Source organism: Scyliorhinus torazame, chromosome 4 (assembly GCF_047496885.1).
Source record: "Scyliorhinus torazame isolate Kashiwa2021f chromosome 4, sScyTor2.1, whole genome shotgun sequence".
NCBI classification, from domain to species: domain Eukaryota; kingdom Metazoa; phylum Chordata; class Chondrichthyes; order Carcharhiniformes; family Scyliorhinidae; genus Scyliorhinus; species Scyliorhinus torazame.
Window position 1 is genome coordinate 36554903 of NC_092710.1, and position 22023 is coordinate 36576925.

Sequence of the window (22023 nt, forward strand, 5' to 3'; positions counted from 1 at the left end):
CCGGCTCTCCCCTCCGGCGCTGTTTTCGCTGTCCCGGCTCCCTCTGCTCCCGCGCTGTTTTCGCTGTACATCTTTCCAAGATGGGGCCTCCCACTCAGTATCGAGTCCAATCAAGGATCCCATTTTACAGGACGAGTGATGAAAAACGTCCTCACAATTTTCGGAATAAAGCAAAAGTTTCATATATCATACCACCCCCAATCAAGCGGCATAGTAGAAAGGATGAACAGAACTCTAAAAGCCACACTCAGAAAAATGGTGCAACAGCACCTGGGACACAGTTCTCCCATTTGCATTAATGTCCATTCGAAACACAGTATCCACATCCACAAGATACACCCCCCACACCCTCATGACCGGACTCCCCATGAAAGGCACAGAATATTTATTAGGACTGGATATTGCCAGCCCCACAGCCACCGCCATCACGCATGAGAAAGCAGTACAACAGTTTGTTGAAAATGTGAAGGCCGCCCAGCTTGCAGCAGCCGTCAGGATTGGAACCCGCAAGAAACAAAGCAAGGCTTGCTTTGATAAAACAGCACATGCCACTGTTTGTAATAGGGCAGCAAGTGATGCTATCCCGATACAACCCCAGTTCATTCCTTTCCTCCAAATTTTCCGGACCGTACTCCATCTCAGATAAAGTCAGCCCCTCTGTGTATAAGAAAACCTACCCGAATGGCAAGTCTGCGTAGTGCCACATAAACCGTTTTTGGCTTATGGCTCACGGAACAACATTTCACACCACATCTCGCTTGCAGCAGCAGATGAGAACGCCCCGCCCTCGAACAACGTATTCCTACCATTTCCCAACTTGACCAGCCCATCCACAGACACGACTACGACTCCACCCCAAGAGGTACGACTCCGCCTCTCCCTTCCTTCAACCAGCAGCGACAGCAACAGCAACGGCGATAGCAATGACGACAGCCCCAGCACACCATGCTACGATTAAAGCTCCTGACCCAGACCCACCGCCCGACGATTACGGTTTAAACACTTGCAGCTCCAACCTCGACACAAGACTCTGGCACCGAGACAATTCGTTCAGGCTCATCCGGAATGGTGAGATGGACCCCAATTCGCCCCAAGCAGCTTTAGCAAACCTACTCCAGTCAAGAGAATGGCAGCCGGGAGAGGACGATGACATAGAGTCTGACTCCCACCAAACGAATCACTTTGCCACCCTGTTCGCTATTGAGCAATGAGGTGTCCAGATGATGGTAAAAAGTAACCAATGGAGAGTTACGGTGTCCTTTCTTATGGAACCTGCACCATGTTTATTATGTATGTTTGTTTGTTATTGTAAATGTTAAATGTTGTTGGTCCATTTAAATTTTTCATGGCTCCACGCCACCACTCTTTTAATGGCCAATGGCAGTTAATGGAACAAGTTTGTCCACGGACAACCAATCACAGCTACTCTTCTGATTCAAAGGTAATCATAAGAGGCTGCACCCACGACAACCACAAATTCTTACCGTTCTTGCCTGTCACTCAAGCATGAGAAAAACGGCACTAATCCCTGCCCTGCCTGAGGACCCCCCTCCCCCCCCCTCCCCCACTCTGGTCAGCTACGCTCGGGTCGAGCACCTCGGGCACTGGTCACTGTCCTACCCAGGGATTCCACTCATTCTTACCCACCGCGGCCCATACGCACCCCATTTTGGCATTTTAAGTACAAAACTCTTTTGTTTCTTTATGGCAACCCTTAGGTTGCTTCCATATGCTATTTACATCCTCAAACACGAGCATGGTAGATCACACAGGCTGCATGACGGCTCGCACTGTGTCAGTATTTTTCTCGGATGACTTGTCCCCAAATATTTGCTTTAAAAAAAAATGAGGGAGTCACAGATGGTGACCAATTATAACGGGTATTGGCAATAAAGGACAGACAGACAGACAGACGAGATCTTAAACAAGATAATAACAGAAATTATGCTTGTGTCTATAGAACTCGGGAACCTCAGGAACCACAGAAGAAGAAAAGACAGAAAGAAGGAAAGATGAAGACGACCATCAAACTCTACAGTTGGATCTTAGCAGAATGCCTCCAGTTGTGCACGGACGCTACCCCCCCCCCCCCACCCCTTTAAGTGAATTAAAATACATCTGTTTCTTCGTGTGTTTTCTTTTCGATTGAATAAAGAAATGTAAAACTCTGTGCTTGACTGCCAAACCAGAGACCTGTGTTGCTGCTATTGTACAGTTGAAAATGTTGTAAATTATTTTGATTGATTGCGGTTAGTTTAGTTAAGGACAGTTGGAGGTTCCAGTTTTTTTATTTTGTAATGCATGCCTGAATGTCATTGCGCCCTGTAGAATTTTATAATGATGTATGTACATGAAATAATTGGGGTAAAAGTTGCAATTCATAGGACAGAGCAGTGTAGAGCCTGTCAAGTGCTTATGGGTGCCCGACTTAGGAGGAGTACGAAGATGATGCAGTAATTTGATCGTTCACGCTTTGCGTTGAGGGTCACAAGGAGAGAGTGTAGTCATCTGGGATGGCCGCTTCCAGAATACAAACTGGCCATTTGCAAAGATTGCAGAGAAAAATGGACAATGTTAAGAAAGCAAGCAGGCACAGAGCCTGTCTGCATATTGGAGAAACAGACGAGACTGGAACTGTAGGCTCATTAGCATATGGATGACCCATCTCCGGTAACAAAGGAAGATACTTAAATAACCGATCTGGCCCCAGATCTTGCGGCGCCATTCCTGAAATCGAAAGCAGAAAACAAAGCAGGCCAACGGCCATCTAGGACCCGCCCAGCCATCAGGGCTCCCACCCATTTATTGGTCAAGGTCAATGCGAATGGTCAAGAAATGGCCCAATTTATTGGTGCCAAGTGCAAGGCCCGCCCAAAAGCACGCGAAGCCCCCTCCGGGTATAAGAAGAAGGCCCCAAGAGAGAATCGCTCTCTTGGACTTGGCTCTCACAGCGGAGAGACCCGTCCACCAGCTACACCAGAAGCAAGTAAGTCCAAGGTCAACGCTCGCTACCAGATGGACGACCTTAGCTGTTCCCCTCTGCCACTTTGACCCCAGCAGCCTCAGAACCGAACAACGGCCATTGTTCCTCTGACTGAGGGGGCGCCCGAAGCTAAGTATAGGCTTTAGCAGTAGTGATAGTTTAGTTTGTAGTATTTCGTGCATGAGTTGATATTGCTGTGTATGTAAATAAATAGTATTGACTTTGAACTAACTAACTGGCGTACCGATTCCTTGATCAGTATTCGGGTTTGAACCTTGTGGCGGTATCGAAAGATACCTGGCGACTCTAAAGCAAACGTAAATAGAATTAAGGAAGGTGACGATATTGACCACCATATTTAGAAACAACCAGAGAGAGCAACAATCCGCAGAGTAAGACTGTGTACTCTCTGTCCCCTCTCCGGATGCCCTTGCAGCATTTCGCGTCCAGCAGGAGTATCGCATGGGGTTTGATCACTAGCGCCAACAAGAGTGGGGGCAGGGAGAAGTCCGGACTTGTTCCTCTCTGCAGCTGGAAGTATTCAGACCTGGTGGTGTTGGTTCAAACGCTCGCCTTGGGAGCATTGTACAGGAATCTCATCCAGATGGTGAACCCCGCTCCCAGCCCAAACCGTTCAAGTACCTCGAGGAGGTACTTCCATTTGACTCTCTCGAAGGCCTTTTCAGCGTCCAGTGGGACGATCACCTCTGGTTTCTCTCCCCGGGGAGGGTGATTATTACGTTCCGCAGCCGCCTGATGTTCGCAGTGAGTTGCCTACCCTTGAAAAAGCCCGTTTGGTCCTCTGCGGCCACCTCCGGTACGCAGCCCTCCAGCCTTTTGGTTAAGACTTTTGCGAGAACTTTCACATCAACATTCAGCAGTGAAATGGGTCTGTGTGATCCACATTCCGTCAGGTCTTTTTGGGAATAAGTGAGATTGTGGCCTACGCTAGCATGGGTGGCAGGATGCCCCCTACCAGTGACTCTGCGAACATGTCCCTTAGGAGTGGGGCCAGGACTGGTGCAAATATTTTATAGAAGTCCACCGGGAACTCCTCGGATTACGTTCTGTCGACCTCCAAGATGGAGACGACCAGCTGTTGCCTGGCCGCCCTCTCTTCCCTATCTCTGCACGGATTGTAGGCTATGAACTCTCCTCTAATCACGGCCTTTAGTGCCTTCCAGAACGTGGACGGTGAGACCGCCCCGTTCAGGTTGTTACTAACTCAATCGCCTATGGCCCGCAATGTTTTCTGGCAGAAGGCCTTGTTGGCTTGGATTCCCATGTCCAGCCTCCATGTGGGGCACTGGGAATAACCTGTCTCCAACCTCACATCCATGTAATGTGGAGTGTGGTCGGAGATGCCAATCGCTGAGTATTCCGCTCCTTTTATTCCTTGAAGCACCGAGTTCCCCACTGCAAAGGAGTCGATGCAGGTGTATACCTTGTGCAACTGCGAAAAGAATGAGAATTGATTGACTCACGGGTGTAGGAACCACCATAGGTCCATCGCCCCCATCTGCTCCATGAATATTCCCAACTCCCTAACCATGTCTGTCTTTCTCTCCGTTCTGGGGTTTGATGGATCGGTCACTGGGTCCTGCACGCAGTTAAAGTCGCCCTCCCCCCCCCCCCCCCCCCCCCCCATAATCAGTCGGTGTGTGTCAATGTCAGGGATTTCCGCCATGGTTTTTTTTATAAATTCGGTGTCGTCCCAGTTGGGAGCGGACACATTCACCAGTACCATCGGTGCCCCTTCCAGTACACCACTGACCATGACGTACCATCCCCTGGGGACGTAACCATCTTCATAAACTCCATAAACATCGTCCTCTTGCTGATCAGTATGGCTACTACCCTAGCCCACCTCCCGTAGCACGAAGCTACGTGTCCCACCCAGCCTTCCTTACCAGCAGTCAGTCCTTCTCCCTACGGTGTGTTTCCTGTCGGTAGGTTATGTCGGCGTTCAGGCTTCTTTAGGCTGGTTTAGCACACTGAGCTAAATCGCTGGCTTTTAAAGCAGGCCAAGGCAGGCCAGCAGCACGGTTCGATTCCTGTACCAGCCTCCCCGAACTAGGCGCCGGAATGTGGCGACTAGGGGCTTTTCACAGTAAATTAATTTGAAGCCTACTTGTGACAATAAGCAATTTACATTCATTCATTTCATTTCATTCATTTCTTAGGTGGGTGAAGGCTCTGGATCATTTCACCAGACCGTTAAGTCCCCTTACGTTCCAGGTAACAATCCTGGTGAGGGGCGTTTCTGACCGCCTCCCCCCAGCCCCCCCCCCCCCCCCACCCCCCGATCCTGTGGGATTAACCATACTTACCTGGTGGACGCGCCCCTGCACTCCGGGGTTTTCCGTTGTTAGGGGACCGTTCAAAATGGCCGCAGTCGCCACCCACACCATGAGGTCGGGTCCCTGCGGTCCGGGATTTCCTTTTGCCCAGGAGGCACCCAACATGGCCTCTAACTATGTGTATGCCACGTGGGCGTGCCCTTGCCCTCCGAGGTCTCCCATTGCCCAGGGGCCCACCAGAATGGCAGTTTACGGCGCCATCTTGGTTCCTCGCTCTGCTCCATGCCCGTCGAGGCCTGTGTCTGTCCCATTTGTTCTCTTTGTTCCCTTTACGTTCTGTGCACCCCCCCCCCCCGTCTTTGTTCCCCCCTTCCCCAACCCCCCCCCCCCCCCCATCCATCCCTCTGGTTCCCCCTCCCCCCCCCCCCGAGTGTTCTCTCCCCCTTCTGCCCTTTCTCCCCCTTTCTGGCCAGACGCTCCCTCTCCCCTGAGAGGTGCGCCGCGGTCTCCCTCACTGCCTGTCTTCCCGTGCGAGCCCTCCTCACTAGTCAGGTGGCTCCCCTCCCAGTGCTGGTCTAGACCGGGCCCTGTTTTACCTCCCCCTCTCCACCCCCTATCCCTCCCACTTGCCTGCTTCCCCTATTCTCGCTCCCCTTTCCTGTTTCCCATCTTCAAACTGAGAAAGGAGACAAACACGAAAACGAGGCAGCACAGTCCCGCGCAAAAACATAGTCCATGTTACAGTCTTTGTTTTCGCTCCGTCCTCCACTCTCATTCCCTTTCTTCCCCTGTCCCTGCCGCTTTCACCGCTGCCACGTCTGCTCTCCCCCGGGTTGTTCATTTTAACAAACTCATCCGCCTCCGCCGGAGTGCTGAAGTAATGTTCCTTCCCCTTGTATGTCACCCAGAGTTTGCCCGGGATTAACATGCCGAATTGCACCCCTTTTTTGTAGAGCGCCGATTTCGCTCTGTTGAATTCGGCCCTCCTTTTTGCCAAGTCCGCCCCAATGTCCTGGTAGACCCTGACTCTCTGCCCTCCCCACGATCATGATTTCGCCTGTCGGGCCCACCTCAGGATTTTTGCCCTATTCCTGGAATCGATGCAGCTTTGCATTTATCGCCCTTGATTGCTTCCCAGTATTGGGCTTAGGTCGGAGCCACTTGTGTGCCCTGTCCATCACTGGGGGTCTGGAAAGCCTTCCCTCCCAACTAGATTGCGCAGTTGGGTCCCTCCCCTCAATCTCCTCTGGCAGATCCACAATGCGGTCGTTTTGCCACCTGGACCTATTCTCCTCATCGTTGACCTTCCTTTTCAGGTTACCCTGAGCCGCCACCAACCTCTTCATCTCGGCCTCCAAAGCCACTATCCTGTCGCTGTGGGCCGTTGATGCCTTCTCCTGGTCCAGGAGCGTCTTCTCCTGGGCCTCCACTTTCCGTCCCAGGCCTTCTATCGTGTACTGAAGAGTGGCTATCGCTTCGGTCACCATCCCCTTCATCACCACCTGGTACTCCGCCTTGATCGCTTCCTTCATAGCGGTCAGTTCCGTTTTCAAAACGTTACTCCCCATCCCCCTGTGTCGTTGCCTGCTCTTCTCCGCTGTTCAGGTCGCCGATCTTTCGTAATCCACCTAACCTGCACACCTTTGGGCTGTGGGAGCAAAGCGGAGGAAACCCACGCAGACACGGGGAGAACTTGCAGACTCCGCACAGTCACCCGAGGCCGGAATTAAACGTGGGACCCTTGGAGCTGTGAGGCAGCAGTGCTGACTACTGTGTCACCCATTCAGGCTGGGGAGCCAAAGAGATTCGACATATTTAACCTTTATTTAAAAACACTAGAGACCTTGATAAATCCACTCACTGTTCGCCTGTGCTCAAGGCAAATAGAAACAAACATTCTGTAAACTGTACTTCTAATGAAGCCATTAAAATGCAGAATGCTGCTGGGGAAGCTGCTCTTTCCACTCCCAGCTCAGTATAATCCTGTGTGTTGCTCTCCTGAGGGTCTGCAGGGATATCACAAATAGGAGCAGCAGGAATATCTACCGGATGTAATGACTGCTCCAATATTCAATATGTTCATGGTTCATCTATGTTAATTGTACCTTCCTGAACTGTCCTTATATCCCTTTGTGCTCACAGAACCCCTGGGAATGTCCCATCAATATAATCAGCGAGAATCCAAAGAGCTCCCTGAGTCTAGAATGCAGAAGATTCGCAAGCCTTTAATTGGGCAGTGGATATTATCCACATGGACTTTAGTAAAGCCTTTGACAAGGTACCCCTTGGCAGACTGGTGCAGAAGGTGAAATCAAACGGGATCAGAGGTGAGCTGGCATGTTGGATACAGAACTGGCTCGGTCATAGAAGACTGAGGGCGGCAGTGGAAGGGTGCTTTTCTGAATGGAGGGCTGCTGTTTTCAATATATATAAATGATTTGGAGGAAAATGTAACTGGACTGAATAGTAAATTTTCGGATGACACAAAGGTTGGTGGAATTGGGGATAGCAATGGGGCTGTCAGTGAATACGGCAGGCTATAGATCGGTTAGAGACTTGGGCGGAGAGATGGCAGATGGAGTTTACTCCAGACAAATGTGAGGTAATGCATTTTGGAAGGTCTAATACAGGTGGGAAATAAACAGTAAATGACAGAACCCTGAAGAGCATTGATCGGCAGAGAGCTCTTGATGTACAGGTTCACAGATCACTAAAAGTGGCAGCGTGGGTGGAGAAGGTAGTCAAGAAGGCACACGGCATGCTTGCCCTAAGTGGTCCGGGCATTGAGTATAAAAATTGGCGAATCATGTTGCAGCTGTACAGAACCTGAGTTAGGCCACCGAGAGGGCTAGAATACAAGACCTGGGATGTACTGCTGAGGCTGTATAAGGCTCTGATCAGACCCCATTTGGAATGTTATGAGCAATTTTGGGCCCTGTCTCTAAGGAACGGTGTACTGGCCAGAGGAGAATTATCCCAGGAATTAAGGGCTTGTCATATGAGGAGCTGTTGAAGACTCTGGGCCTGTACTCGATAGAGTTTATAAGGCTGAGGGGGATCTTGCAGAACACTGAGAGGCCTAAATAGAGTGGACGTTGTGAGGATGTTTCCACCAGTAGGAGAAACTAGAACCCGAAGGCACAGCCTCAGACTGAAGGGATGATCCTTTAAAACTGAGATGAGGAGGAATTTCTCCAGCCAGAGGGTGGTGGATCTGTGCCATTTATTGCAGCAGAAGGCTCTGGAGGCCAAGTCACTGTGTCTTTAAGACAGAGATAGATAGATTCTTGATTAATAAGGGCATTAGCGATTACGGGGAGAAGGCAGGAGAATGGGGGTGAGAAACATATCAACCATGATCGAATGGCAGAGCACATTTGATGGGTGGAATGGCTTAATTCTGCTTCTGTATCTGATGTCTAAGCTATTTTATTGAGCCGAGGTGAGAGGGATTTGATAATTTTGTCGCAGTTCTAACCCCGTTCTTCTCTTTGTCGCTAATTCTGTTGCTCAACGCTCCGACAGTCCGAGCACTGGAGACACTAAATTATGAAGATAGGTTGGGTAGGCTTGGGTTGGTGTCACTGGAGCAGAGAAGACTGAGGGGCAACTTGATCGAGGTGTGCAAGATTATGAGGGCCATGGACAGGGTGCATAGGGGACAGGGAGCAGCTGTTCACCTTCGTTGAAGGGTCAGTTACAAGGGGACACAAGTTAAAGATGAGGGGCAGGATGTTCAGGGGGGATTTGAGGAAAAACATTTTTACCCAGAGGGTGGTGACGGTCTGTGATGCACGATCAATGGACAATGAAGAGAGTTGAATACAACTGAGGCTTTATTGCTCTAAGATGTGTGGCCGCCACAGCAGCTGGTGAAATGGCTGCTTCACGGAGGACACACATACTTATACTCCGCCTACTGGCGGAGTCAGCAGGCAGGGACTACCGCCATACCTGTAGTACAGGTCCTACCGTACATCACTTAATATAGGTGCAACGGTGGTCTACCACATTCACCCCCCTGTTACAATTGAGTACGGCGGGGGTGGTGGAGAACTATATCCAGAAATTGAATTTAGACATACAATATTTGCAAATTTTGAAGTCCAGTGAACCAGTTAGAGGTTGAACTGGTCCGGGGCCTTGATGTGCCGCTGGGAGCGAAGCAGTGGTGGAGGTGATGCCGATGCTGATCTAGTCTTCGGTGACTCTGGGAACATGCTGAAATCCTCTTCATCCTCGGGCATGAGCAGGATGCTCCTGGAGGGGTTGCTGCTGGGAGCGCCTGGGGGAGGGGGGGTGGGGTTGGAGCCGGGCCAGCGGCGTGTGTGTGTGTGGAACCTACTGGTGCCAGGTCCCTGAGGGGGACAGTATCCTGGCGGCCATCGGAGTACGCCACGTAGGCATACTGGGGGTATAGATGGAGCAACTGCACCCTCTCCACCAATGGGTCCGCCTTGTGTAGTCGGACGTGCCTACGGAGAAGGACAATTCCTGGAGCTGCCAGCCGAGTCGGGAGCGACATCCCGGATGTTGACTTCCGTATCCAGATGGATGAAGCTTTCGGTGCTCCCAGAGTCCAGCAGGCAAGAGGTCACGTGTCCGTCGATTTTAACGCTGGTTGATGCGGTCGCCAGGTTGTGCGGACGAGACTGGTCGATGGTCACTGAGGCGAGTCGTGGTTGGTCGTCGCTGGTGTCGAATGATGGGGTGCCCATGGGGCACGGGTCCTGGAACGCTGGTGGTGCCCATGTCCCGTGGGGGAGACAAGATGGCGGCGCCTGAAGATCTTGATAGGACAAAATGGCGGCGCCCATGGGCCGCACGTGGCAGGGGTTGAACAAGATGGCGGCACCCATGGGCCGCACATGGCAGGGGTTGAACAAGATGGCGGCACCCATGGGCCGCACGTGTTGCGCGGAAGGGAAGATGGCGGCACCCACTGGCCGAGCTTGGTATGAGGGGGAGAAGATGGCAGCGCCCACTAGCTGCGCGTGGTCTGAGGGGGAGAAGATGGTGGCACCCACTGGCAGCACATGGTCCGGGGGGTGAAGATGGCAGTGCCCATTGTGCGTAAACGAGGGGGGGGTGATAGCAGCGACTGCGCGTGCCTGGCACACCGCGGCGAAGTGCCCCTTCTTACCGCAAGCCTTATAAAGGGCAGCGCGGGCCGGGCAGCATTGGCGGGGGTGTTCTTGTTGGCCGCAAAAATAACATTGGGGACCCCCGGGGTTAGCTGGCTGGTGCGTGGTGCAGGCGTATTGGCTGGGTAAGGCCCCCGCTGGGACGGTCAGCTGTGGGGTTCACGAAGGGAAGGAGGGGTGGGCCGCGCTGCTGGGGGCGTTGGCCTGAGTATTTCGCGAGGCGATCGTCATAGAGAGCGTGAGCTTCTTTGTCTCTGCGAGATCGAGCGTGGCCCCTTCTAAACGACGCCGGCGTATGAGGTCCGACCCAATCCCCGTAACAAAAGCGTCCCGCATGAGGAGGTTAGAATGTTCAGTGGCCGTAACGGCCTGACAGTCACAGTCCCGGACTAGTGGGATTAGGGCCCGCCAGAAGTCTTCTATGGACTCACCAGGGAGTTGAGAGTGAGTGGCGAGTACATGCCTGGCGAAGAGCGTGTTCGTCTGCTGGGCGTAGTTTTCTTTAAGTAGCGCCATGGCTTCGGCGTAGTTTGGCGCGTCCTGGATCAGCGGAAAGACATTGGAGCTCAACCCGAGTACAGTATCTTTATTTTCTGAGCCTCCGGAACAGGGTGTGGTGCAGACCTGATGTACGCCTCGAAACAAGTTAGCCAGTGCTGAAAGTCCTTTTTGGCATTGCTTGAATCCGGATCCAGCTGCAGACGATCAGGCTTGATACGGAGGTCCATCTTCTGAAAATCTTAGAGCAATAAATTGATGCACGATCAATTGGACAAAGACGAGAGTTGAATACAACTGAGGCTTTATTGCTCTAAGATACGTGGCCTCCCACAGCAGCTGGTGAAATGGTTGCTGCACGGTGATGTGTTGGGTGTTTTGGATCCGTGGAACACATAAAGGCTACCAACACTTAAAATAGAACAACACTATTTTATTAAGCTAGAAGCTGTTGAACATACTTTCACTGTGGGTTAACACGATGTTAGATTAAACTAAAGACCTATGCCTATCCTGATCAGTCTATGCACTCAGCACATGGTGAAGATCTGTGCTGTAAGCTGTAAGCTCTGTCCTTCTGAGAGGCTGCATCCCGAATGAGCGGGAAAACTGATGCCCTCGGTCTTTATAGTGAGTGTGCTCTAACTGGTGATTGGCTGCGGTGTTGTGTGTGTTGCTTGGCCTTTCTGTGTGTCCATCAGTGTATGTCTCTGCACCACGACATACTGGTGTATATTATGACATCCCCCCTTTTATAAAAAAATGTATGTGTGTGGCAATAAATAATGTGTGGTGATAATGATCCGAACTATGTGTGGGGTGCGAAGACATATGTACAGGACTATGTACATGAGAACTAAGCTATTTACATGGGAAGGTGCCTGGTGCAGAGCAGTATGCAACAAGAGTAACGAGATCAACATTATATACAAACCAGGGAAAGGGTCAAACAAAGCAACAAAATAATTCAGAGAGTCCATAAATTCGACAAGTTCATAAATGTAGTCTCTGAGGCGACAAATTCTGGTTGACCGCCTCAAAGGTGGGCCGAGAGCCGCCGGTTCAGGAGCGGGCTGGACTGCGTCAAAGTCAGGGGGAGGCAGAGTGACAGGGAGCTCTGCATAGTCCATGGCAGGGTCAGCAGGAGGGCGAGGCGACACTGGAGGATCACCTGGCAACCGTGGAATGAGGCGAAGGGCGCATCGATTGTGGCGCAGAATATAGCCATCCGGTAGACGAACCAGGAACGAGTTTACAGACTGAAATATTTCGAAATTTCCCAACTAATGCTCTGTATCTCATGACCCTTCGCCGTCTCAAATTCCCCTTTGCCTCCTGCCCCTTCCCCAACTTTCACTCACCTTTTACGTTTTGTTCTGCGGGGACCCAATCTGTTAAACGCGCGTTTCTCTAACTCACGCCTTTTCTCAATACCCATTCGGCGCTGTGACCCTTGTTCGAATTTCACCTTGGCAAAACGTGCCACTCACCACACCAACAGCCATTCTGTATCCAATTCCTTCATCTTAGAACATTGACACAACATTTCCTGGACATCATTATGGTCACTCCACCACAATCTGCAATTTCAAAATACAAAAAGCAATAAACTAGCGCTGCATAATTTCAGCTCTCATCCAATTCCCGTGAAACTGGGTGTGGTGTGGATTTCTGGAACTCTGCTGTCCATGTGGTGTAGGTGCCCCCAGAAAGCGGTTAGGAAGGAAGCTCCATGATTTGTACCCAACAAGAGTGAGTGAATGGGGAAATGAATCCAAGTGAATATGGCGCGTGTTCCTTGGAGGGGAATCTGCAGGCGGCGGCGGAGTTAGCAATCGGCGCTGACAATACTTGTTTTGTCAATGAAAATAATATTGCAGTTACACTTCAATACAAAGTCGGTACAAACTACCATTGCAGAACATCGCATTGCCTGCCAGCATTCTCATTGAATTCAGAAAACAAAGTGAAATGTATTTAAATATAAATGTGATGGAATTTATTGGAACATAACAATGAGGTTTAACTGAACAGCAGCAACGGACAGATCCAAAGAGCATCCTTTATTGGGACTGGATGAAACTCAATTTCTGATCATGTCGGAATTCAGATTCAACTCGCCTAAAAGCTCAAAATCAGCAAACAAATGGAGAAAATAAATCAGCTTAACGCAAATATTTCAGGGATCAATCTTAAAGCGATGAACAGAGATTTATCCTTGTAATTATGGTATTATTCACACAGAAGAGAATAGAGGAAACCTTGAACCCCGTGGAGTGCAAAGGCGACTGACCTTGGCTGGAAACTGGGATTGGAGCAGACAGGGGTTTGAGGGGGAGCAGAGGCACAATGGGCCGATGGGCTTCTATCTCAGTGGATTCACTCGATGAGTTCAGGTCAGCGTCGATAATTGGGATTTAAAATAATCGCCCGAACAGGGACTTGAACCCTGGACCCTCAGATTAAAAGTCTGATGCTCTACCGACTGAGCTATCCAGGCGATGAACGATATAGCCTGTAGTGACCGTATTCCCCCTTCGCTGTTGCTCCTCTCGTTTCGCTGTTGCCCCTCTTTCCTCTGCTTATGTTGTGCCTCTCCTGCAAAACAAACCGCTGCTTCCTTTGCCCTGCGCCACTCTCTGTATCCGGACGGCATATCAGCAGCTCCGCCTCTGGATTCAGGGCGAGTTCAGAGCTGTGCTGCTCTTCGGCGCTTCACTCCGATACTCCGCCCATCGAGTCCTTTTCCTGGAGACTGGTTATTCCCAGTTCGGTTTGAGACAGTCACTTCCTGACTCTCAATGACTCAACATTCTGACTCAAGGTTCGCTGCATCCAGCACGCTTGATTCAAAACTGTTCTTTACAAAAGCGAAACCTCCCATTTGCCTAACAACTTCCGCGCCATACCGGCCTCCTCGAACATGCCCCGGAATGTGGTGACTAGGGGCTTTTCACAGTAACTTAATTGAAGCCTACTTGTGTCAATGAGCGATTTTCATTTCATTTTCATTTCATTAAACGCTCTTTCATTTTGAATCTTTTTCGAGAATTGCCTGACTCAAAGAGAAAAAATTGGGCACAATCAGCTGAACACGACTTTGTGGGACACGCAAATATGTTATACAGCAAGTCAGGTGTTGACAGCTGATCCATTCCCATCAAATCGACGCTTTACAAAGGTTCCGGAGGGATGGAACAATCACAAACTCCAGTCATATGAGGAGTGCAACTGGCGCCAGCTGGTTCAATGGTGTAGTGCTTATCACGTCTGCTTTACACGCAGCAGGTCTTCGGTTCGAACCCCATTGGAACCATTGCTGCTTTTTGACAAGTTGTGACCAATTGAATCTCCATGTGAATAGAAAAACAACCACGAAAGAGGAAGTGCTGGAAAATCTCAGCAAGTCTGGCAGCATCTGTCGGGAGAGTAAAGAGCTAACGTTTCGAGTCCGCTGACTCTTTGTCAAAGCTAACAGACAGAGAAAGTGGGAAATATTTATACTGTGGAGTGAGAAAGAAAGATGAGCCATAGCCACAGAAACCCAGGGAAACCGGGTGCTAATGGCCACAGAAACCCAGGGGACAGAGTGCAGAATTGCTTTGTATTAAGAAAACAAATTGAAATGTATTTAAATATAAATGTGATGGAATTTATTGGAACATAACAATGAGATTTAACTGAACAGCAGCAACGGACAGATCCAAGGAGCATCCTTTATTTGGACTGGATGAAATTCAATTTCTGATCATGTCGGAATTCAGATTCAACTCGCCTAAAAGCTCAAAATCAGCAAAAAAATGAAAATAAATCAGCATAACGCAAATATTTCAGCTCTCAATCTGAAAGCGATGGGCAGAGATTTCTCCTTGTAATGATGGTATTATTCACACAAAAGAAAATAGATGAAATCTTGAACCCCGTGGAATGCAAAGGCGACGGTCCTTGGCTGGAAACTGGGATTGGAACAGACAGGGGTTGGAGGGGCAGCAGAGGCACAATGGGCCGATGGGCTTCTTTCCCAGTGGATTCACTCGGTGGGTTCACGTCAGCAGCGATCATTGGGATCTAAAATGATCGCCCGAACAGGGACTTGAACCCTGGACCCTAAGATTAAACGTCTGATGCTTTACCGACTGAGCTATCAAGGCTACGAGATGTGCCGCGTGTAGTGACCGCATTCCCCCTTCGCTGTTGCTCCCCTCGCTCCGCTGTTGCCCCTCTTTCCTCTTCTTATGCTGTGCCTCTCCTCCAGAACAAACAGCTGCTTCCGTTGCCCTGCGCCACTCTCTGAATCCAGACAGCATATCAGCAGCTCCGCCTCTGGATTCAGGGCGAGTTCAGAGCTGTGCTGTTCTTCGACGCTTCACTCCGATACTCCGCCCACCGAGCCCCTTTCCTGGAGACTGGTTATTGCCAGTTGGGTTTGGGACAGTCACTTCCTGACTCTCAATGACTCAACATTCTGACTCAAGGTTCGCTGCGTCCAGCACGCTTGCTTCAAAACTGTTCTTTACAAAAGCGAAACCTCCCCTTTGCCTAACAACTTCCGCGCTGTACCGGCCTCCCCGAACAGGCGCCGGAATGTGGCGACGAGGGGCTTTTCAGAGTAACTTAATTGAAGCCCACTCGTGACAATAAGCCATTTTCATTTCATTAAACACTCTTTCATTCTGAGTCTTTTTCGAGAATTGCCTGACTCAAATAGAGCCAGGAGTCCTGAAGTCCAAGGCGGCCTTCAGGACGCGCGACAACGCAGAATCGCCGAGCGGAAACTTATAGCCAAGTTCCCACATGAGTGCGTCCTCAACCGAGACCTAGGATTCATTTCGCATTACATTCATCCCCCACCATCTGGCCTGCGTAATCCTACCAGCTGTCCTGGCTTGACACAATTCACACCTCTGTAAACTGGGGTTACCACATCTCTGGATCTGTAAAGATTTAATCACCTGCTAATGGTCGCATTCCAAGCATTGTCTGGCATCTTTGAATCTGTCTATATATATGTTTCTGGAACATACCTCTTCATTCACCTGAGGAAGGAGCAGCGCTCCGAAAGCTAGTGACATCGAAACAAACATGTCGGACTTTAACCTGGTGTTGTAAGACTTCGTACTGTGTTAAAATGAAAGACAAGAATAGAAAAGCAATCTGAACAACATGTTTTTTTATTATCTCTTACCGTCAAAGAGAGATATCACACTCAGTAAAATATACATTTTGTTGCACACACGCTCCTACTGGCAGAGGTAGTGAGATCTGTAGCCTATCAATACTTTATTGAGTCCTGTGGGCAGCCGCTTTTAATATAATTAAGGAAACCAGAGGAGAAGTGACGGCTGCATTAATGGACTTACCCCTTTATTTGAAACAGCCATTCCGAGTCTTCGTGCTTACTAATATTCTTGGCTGCGTGCAGTTGGGATCCGTAACAAGGGAAACTCTTTTTTACTTTCGCTGAGAAGTTTTCAACTATTTACAGAATCAAATTATAATGAGGGCGCTAAAACAAACCATTTGGACTCGTCCCCGGCTCTCCAAAGGAACATCATGATGTCCTGCGATTCCTGTCTCTCCCATATACCCGGATTCCTATCAATTTATAGTCACTGTCAAATTATCCACGAATACCTGTCCACTTATCGAGATATGACTTGTAAAGTCCCCACAGTTGTACTAAATAGTCGAAATCTTTATGACCATTTGACCAATTTTGATTGCAAGCATGGGATATCGGTGACGATAGCTGGCTAAACATTTACTGCACATCGCTGATTGTCCTTGAACTGAATGGTTTGCTCATCCATTTCTGAGGCGATTAAGGAGCCAACCACATCTCTGTCGATTTGGAGTGACATGTTGGCCAGGTCAGGTATGGACGGCAGAGTTCCTTCCTCAAAGGAAGTGATTTTTTAATAAATACATTCCGGTTTGTCAACTGAACTCAAATCCCATTTACAGTGTTGCGATTGGAACTCGGACCCTCACAGTATGAACCTGGGTTTTTGATTAGTTGTCTAGCAAGAGACAATACCACTGTGCTCCCACCTTCCCCGTGCTGAGCAAACCGGCGTTCAGCAAGCCCTTTCCATGTAGGGAAGAAAATAAGTTCAGAATTATCTCATTGCCACTCGCTAATTACCTGCCCTCTGGTATTTTGATGCTCATCTTTGGACCGGTGAAAAGAAGCAGTGCTGTAAACCCCAACCATTGACACACGAACCTAACAATGGGCAACCGTATTCGGAAAGCAGCAACGCCTTTCCACAGCAGAGACACACACCATCAGTTGGAAGGCGATTGATCACAGATATGTTTTTAGTTGCCCTCAGAATGACATCAATACGTTCCATGCCACCACCAGACTAACCATGGACTATTCTCCAGAATTGGTTGCCTTCTTGGACACACTAACCTCCATCAAGGACGGTGGCCTCAGCACTTCGCTTTACCGCAAGCCCACGGATAACCTCACGATGCTCCACTTCTACAACTTCCACCCGAACCACATCAAAGAAGCTATCACCTATGGACAAGCCCTCCGTGTACACAGGATCTGCTCAAGCGAGGAGGAACAAAACCGGCATCTACAAACACCGAAATCCGCTGAAAAACCGCAGCGACGTCGTCAGAAGACAAACACGGGACACAACCGACAGAGCACCCTTCGTCGTCCAGTACGTCCCCGGAGGGGAGAAACTACGACATCTTCTTCACAGCCTTCAACACGTCATCGCCGAAGATGATCATTTTGCCAAGGCCATCCCCACAACCCCTTGCCTTCAAACAACCGCACAACCTCAAACAGACCATTGTTTGAAGCAAACTCCCCAGCCTTCAGGAGTACAGCGACCACAACGCCACAGAACCCTGCCATGGCAATCTCTGTAATACCTGCCAGATCATCGAAATTGGTACCTCCATTACGCATGAGAACACCATCCATCAAGGTATGCGGTACATACTTTTATGACTCGGCCAATGTCCTCTGCAGCATACGGTGCTGGAAATGATGTCCGCAGGCGTGATACATTGGCGAGAACAAGCATACGCTGCGACAACGGACGAACGGACATTCAGCAAGAATTGCAAGGCAGGAATGTTCCCTTCCAATCGTGGAGCATTTCAGCAGTCAAGGACATTCAGCCTCTGATCTTTGGGTGAGCGTTCTCCATGACGTCTTTTAGGATACGTGACAACGCCGAGCAGAAACTGACAGCCGAGTTCTGCTGTGCGCAAGAGTACGGCCCCAACGGGGAGCTTGGAGTCATGTCTCATTCCATTTACCCCCTACTATCTGGCCTGGGCTTCCGAAATCCTATCAACAGCACTGGCTTCAGACAATTCACACCACTTTAACCTGTGATTATGCCTCTCCCCAGACGCACCGTCTGGACCTGTAAAGACTTATTTACCTGCAATGACTCGCATTCAAAGTATCATCTTGCATCATTGAATTTGTCCATATGTCTGTTTGTGGAACCCACATTTTCATTCACCTGATGAAGGATCTGCGCTCCGAAAGCTAGTGATTCGAAACAAACCTGTTGGACAATAACATGGTGTTGTAAAACTTCTTACTGTGCCCACCCCCAATCCTACGCGGAATTCTCCACACCATAATTTCACAAGAGCTCGTTCCAACAAGAGACTTTTCAAATCTTCGAATATGCTCTGCCATTCGATACCATGGTGGCTGATCTCCACTCTGCCTTAACACCTGCCCATTCTCCAAAACCCCGCAACCCATTACCAAATAGAAACATATATCCTCCTTGAATTTACTCAAAGTCCCGGCATGCACTGCACTCTGGGTTAGTGAACCGCTTATCCTAAAACTGACCTCTCGTCCTAGAATATCTCACAAGAGGAAGCATCCACTCCACTCGACTTTATCAATTCATTTCATCATCTTATATATCTCCGTTAGACCACCTCTCATTCCTCTAATCTCAACAGTATAGGCCTCAACTGCTCAATCTTCTCTCCTCTCACCTGCCCCTCTGAAGCAACTACATCCCTCCTCAAATAAGGAATGCCAAAACTTAACACATTTCTCCAGATCCGGTTTCTTCAAAGCACTGTACATTTTCCAGTACCACGTCCCTACTTTGTACTCCATCCCATTAGCTATAAGGTCCATAATTCCATTTGCCTCATGATTACCTGCTGTACATACTGTTCTGAGAATCGTGCACGAGGACACCCAGATCCCTCTGCACTGAATCACGTTGAGATTTCTCTCCATTTAGATGGGGAAAGTAGTAATTCCTCAAGGGGAACCGGTCAGTGTTGAATGAAGGAGTCCTGAATAAGGCAGGGGTAACGTGGGTGGGGGATATGGAAGGTAATACTTGCTATCAGTATTGGGAAGAGGGACCAAGAGAAAGCATGAATTAATCAAATCATTATGGGCGAAGGAAGAGAGACATGACTGGTTGAATGGCTCATTCTGGAGCCGGTGCTGACATGATGGTCCGCATGACATTCCCCTACGCTGTAAATTTTCTGATTCTATGGTTCAGAATTTATCACACCCACCCCCTCTCCCCCTGGGCTGGGTGGCGGTTGAGGCCGGAAAACGTTGCAGACTATGCAATAGTGGTAGGTCTGGATAGATTTCCAGAGATTGAGAGACAATAAGCGCCTGGGCATGTTCAACCGATATTGAGGGTTGTAGGGATTTGAGGATGTTACCTCGGTGGGTGCAGTTTCAGTGACTGAAAATGGTAGAATGATAGGGGGTTAAAGGGATTGAAGGTATTTCCTGATAAATGAAGTTTGTAGGGGTTGGGAAAGTTTTGAAGGATAAACGGGAAAGCCAGACTATTGAGGTTTTTGGAAGCATAGACAAAACTGTTAACTCTGGCTCTGCTGGATCGGGGTCTATCGGAGATCCGTAAATGGAGGAGATGATACCTGATTGAAACTTGGCACTACAGATGGCTCAGGACCAATTGGATTGTACGTTAAAGAGTGGACCTTTCTGTCCATGGTGTTTGTGAGCGGCTTAATACATTCATTGGAGGAAGCATTATCAGACTCTCCCTGTTTCTTTCACATCCTCCAACCAAATAGTTTTACACGCATGAAGGCACATCCGGGGAATGACCCACGGCAATGATCAACAAGAACCTTTTCGCTTTCTGCTCCCACCAATCGAAATCTGAATCCTCTTCCTGCACAATGTTTGCTCCCTGCCAATTTCGAAGACAAACGTGAGGAATACAGGCACATGGACTGGTTTAAGGGCTGCTTTATTAATTGACCCAGTGTGACAAATTATATGCTTATTCACAAAACTCGAAAAACACATTCAAATGTCATTGCCCAAAGTCCAATGACATTAATGTTTTCTACATAGATTACGTTGCAATCTGAGTTGTTCTTGTACCAAAATGGAACATAAGAAATGCAATGACACCTAATTTGCCCACATAGATCGTGTTGCACTTTAAAGTGCTTCAATACAATTGTGATACATATGATTAAATGCGTCAATTCAATGTGAGCCATACGGTTAGAGAGAGTGTACACGATTCCCGTCACAAGGTGCATTTTTGGTTCAAGGTCGGAGCAAGCCAGGCTTCCCATTGTGACTCTGCGGCCATGCGTTAGAATGACCCTAAGCACATTGCCCTTGGGTCTGGAATGTGCCACTTTGTAGCACTTGGTCGGGAACAACAATCAGCACCGGAAGGCCAAGACACATAAGGAACCCATTTACCCAACATCTTTTCACTGGCAGAGGAGGTTCTACTCAGCCTACTTCCACGGTTCCAGCTCTTGGTATGCAGGACCACAAGTCTACCTGAACATGCGAAGCGTAATTCTTCCTCTTCCACCATTTCAGACAGTGCACCCCAGAAATCCACCGTCCTCCGGCTTTAAATGTTTGATGTTCTGGATGCCATGGGCGTTCGCAAACGCGCTGCGTTGTGGGGATATGATAAATTACTCTGGTTTGGCGGCCGTGATGTGCTGGACTTGACGAGCGGCCGCATGGGATTATTTTGTTAGTCTCTGGAATTTCCGTAAAATGCTATGTTTGCGAAACATGGTGCGTGAGCTTGAGGTGATGTATTATAGTCCAGTGAAGGATGTCCCTGAAACAATATGGAGGTCTGCGTGTTGGAATGGTGGTGTTTTATAGAACCATCTCATTACCGGGAGGATATAGCTAGCGATTTTGAATAGAAAATGGCAGCGATTGAAATGATCCAATCGTTGTTGCTTTCCAAGACAAGTTTTGAGATAAATAGATTATGTCACAAAACAGACTCGATATGATTAACCCTAATTTGGTTGTTTTCGTTAGAGAGAAAAAGTTTAAGAGGTGACTTAATTGAGGCACACAAGATGATCAGAGGATTGGATAGGGTGGACATTAAGAGCCTTTTTCCTCGGATGGTGATGTCTAGCACGAGGGGACATAGCTTTAAATTGAGGGGAGATAGATATAAGACAGATGTCAGAGGTAGGTTCTTTACTCAGGGAGTAGTAAGGGCGTGGAATGCCCTGCCTGCAACAGCAGTGGACTCACCAACACTAAGGGCATTCAAATGGTCATTGGATAGACATATGGACGATAAGGGAATAGTGTAGATGGGCTTTAGAATGGTTTCACAGGTCGGCGCAACATCGAGGGCCGAAGGGCCTACACTGCGCTGTAATGTTCTATGTTCTATGATGTCATTTCGGTTTCTCCAAACAGAAAATAAATGTTGCAACATTCTACTCCACCGCCCCCCCCCCCGCCCCCCCGCGGAGTTTCACGGTGTATAAATGATCCGACCTGGGAAAGTATATAATCAGTGTTCAACACAGACATTTTCTCTGGTACAAAGGGATAGATCATTTCATGCAGAAAATGCATTTTCCGACCGACACAATTCTGAAAATATACTACATTACCCTTGCCGCTATCGGTGTTCCTGGTAAGTGTTTGTACCCGAGCAGACGTGTGTGCTTTACTCTGTGTATTATAACGTCGCAGTTTGACAGTTATGGAGAGGGTGGGGCTTTGGTATACATTTTGTTTATCCGATTTAAATTTGACTTTTTGCAACATTGAGGCAATGAGAATAATAATAAT

General features: G+C 48.9%; 1 long non-coding RNA gene and 1 other non-coding gene across 2 annotated transcripts in view; both read right to left on the reverse strand.

Moving 5' to 3' along the window:
- LOC140411587 (uncharacterized) overlaps positions 1–22023 on the reverse strand; it is a 718944-nt gene that overhangs the window by 369549 nt on the left and 327372 nt on the right. The window lies entirely within an intron of this gene.
- trnak-uuu (transfer RNA lysine (anticodon UUU)) lies at positions 13353–13425 on the reverse strand. The gene has a single exon. It is a non-coding gene; the product is annotated as a tRNA-Lys (tRNA).